A 2,841-nucleotide genomic window follows, 5' to 3' on the forward strand; every position below is an offset into this window, starting at 1 on the left:
TTTTCTTCATGCAGAGAAGAAATCACCAGCACTCCAAGCTTTGTAGCCTTCCTGTTCTGTGGTTAGGATGATAAAGAAGAGAGGGTGGGATGCGCTGGTAACCAACAACTAGAACGGGGCCTGGCAACACTATTTTAAAGTGATTTTAGAGTTATTGGTGTGCTATGTAAGTGACGTGGGTATTTTCGCAGTGATACGGACTTCACAGTGACATAGCCCTTCCTGCACCAGGAGACTGTAACAGTTAATTCCTGTAGAGCACTTTCCAGTTGGTGGCCTCTGTTCTCGGTAGCTATGTAGTATCTCACTGAGTCCTTTGAACAATTCTGCCATACTATTCTTATTATCCTCATGTACAGATGAGCAAAGCGAGGCACAGACAGTTTAAGTAACTTCGCCAAGGTTTTGTAGCTATTAGGTGGTAGAACTAGATATTTAGGTGGTCTAGCTCCAGAGATCACACTCAACCACCACGTACCACGTCTCAGTTACCACCTGTGTGTCTTATATGTTTCATGATTTAGCAAAAACCTCAGCCCTTCATGAGTAATTCTAGGTAATTGGTGGAAGAAATAGAGATAATGATGCATTCACGATGCGTGATGCATAGTAGGAGCTCGGTTAATCCTAGTTAATTCTCTAGTCCAAGAAGATGGTAATTTATGGATCCTAGTGTATCCCAGGGAGCTTGTGGGGACAGACTGGAGCAACAGTGATCAGAAGCGTCACTGACAGTGATCTTTGTGTTAATATGCTGAGCTCTTTGATATTGGGGTTACATATTAGTCTGTCTTAAAGTCAAGCTGAACACTATTTGGGGATGCAAGGGACAGCAACCTGGGTCAAGCTGGCTTAAGCTGTAAGAGGAATTTGTTCTTATAAGCCCTGGGTAGAGCTAGTGTTCAAATAATCCTTTTAGAAATCTTCATCTCTCAGTTCTACTTTCCTCTACGTTTGCTTATTTCTACAGATTGGCAAAGACGATTACCACGGACCATCTATTCACACTAAAATTAGTTTAGCACATTGATCTCCACCTTCCAGCAAAGAAGGCCTCTCTTTCCTGCAACTTCCATTAAAGTCTTCTCATTGGTCTGGCTTAAGTCACATGCTGCTCCTTGAAACGAAGACGTAGGGATTCAGTGTTCTGATTGGCTCAGAGCAGCTCACCCAGCTCTCCCTCAGTTCCACGAAGGGAAATCAGGGTGTGTTTACCAAAAGAAGGGAAAGTGAGCAGAGCAGGCTAAAACAGATCTCCCCGTACAGATCCCTGTAAACGAAGGTGGAAAATTCCCATCAGTTCAGTGGAGAAAGGGTTCTTGAGTTTTCCTGGGAGAGGGCGCGCTTCATTTTAATTGGGGAAAGTCAAAATTTGGCCTCAATAAATTTTCACTGCATTTACTTCCCCTCGCTCAAAATTTATATTAATAGATAAAGAGAGGCACCAACCTTGCATCTACTGTGGAAAGAACTGAGGGTAGAAAGAGGAACGAGCACACCTGGTGCCCTCCTATAGCTCCCGGCTCGAGTGACAGTATTTGGGGGTGAGAGAGACAAGAATCCAATCCAATGGTTCTTTTTTAGTTCTACACGCCACACACAAAAACGACGTCTGAGCAGCATATCTATTCAAACGTTAAGTCTAAAACTATTAACCACTGAAAGAAAATCAAGCAAAGCATTTATGTAATGAGTTGGAGATAAAGGTATTCGCCCAAACATTTTGGAAGAGGGTAGTAGTATATTTGTTTGAAAGAAATGCTTGATCACCTGCTTGGGTTGCAGGTCGAGACCCTCAAGGAATGTTTGCATATCAAAAGATGGTTCCTTAACCGCTTTGCATAATTAATAAGCGTTCGGTGCTCATTAAAGAGAGGAATGGAGAAGGGAGTTGGGGAGAAGAAAAAAAAAGATGCCGGGATGGTTATACTTCATGGTGATGGGTCCTCATCGTGAATCCCTCCATTTGTGCCCTCCCCAAATGTTCACAAAACAACCGGTGGATTTATTGTGGAAATCGGTGAATGGGCCTAGCTTCCTACATACAGAGCCTGTGACTACAGATGCCACAGCTGGAGTGACTGTGCTGACATCTGGTTTACATTTACCTAATCACAGGGTGGGGATGGGCTCTCAAAACATGACCCCAAAAACAGAAGCCATAAAAGAAACTGCAGCTAAATATGGCTGCACCACACCAAATAGATTCCGAACGGTTAAACGAAGTTAAACTGTCAAAAATAAATTGAAATAAGCTCTTTTTTGCAATATACATGGCAAAAGCTTAGCTGTATAAAAATAATCTATAGTATGAAAAACAAAGGCACACGTGCCAACAGAAAGAGGTTGAGAACATGAGCTGATCATCATTAAAAGGAAAAAATATAAATGATCACTAAACATATTTAGAAGTTTAATCTCATCAATAATGAAGGAAATATAAGCTACGATAAAATAATAAGAAAACATCATTGTTTATCTATTAAATTGGGAGAAAATGGAGAATGACAATTCCTAGTGTTTGCTAGGCTGTGGAGAAACAGGCTCCTCCAGATACTGGTCTACAGAGGTACACTTTTGAAAGAACAGTTTGGCAGTATATTCTGAATCCTTCAAAATGGCTCCAGCGTCCATCTTTAATGGGAAAAAACAAAACAAAACAAAACAACTTCTTTTCTGGGTATTGGTCCTAAAAAAATATTTATAGAAATGCGAAGAGGTATGAGCAGGGTTACTCGCTGAGGCTTATTTATAAGAGCGAAAAATAAGAAACAATCTAATCTATTCTAAAGCCACAGATTGGTTGCCAAAACTGTGCTGTGAAAAGCCAGGCGACCAGTA

This window comes from Pteropus medius, unplaced genomic scaffold (assembly GCF_902729225.1).
Source record: "Pteropus medius unplaced genomic scaffold, Ma_sr-lr_union100, whole genome shotgun sequence".
Lineage (NCBI taxonomy): Eukaryota > Metazoa > Chordata > Mammalia > Chiroptera > Pteropodidae > Pteropus > Pteropus medius.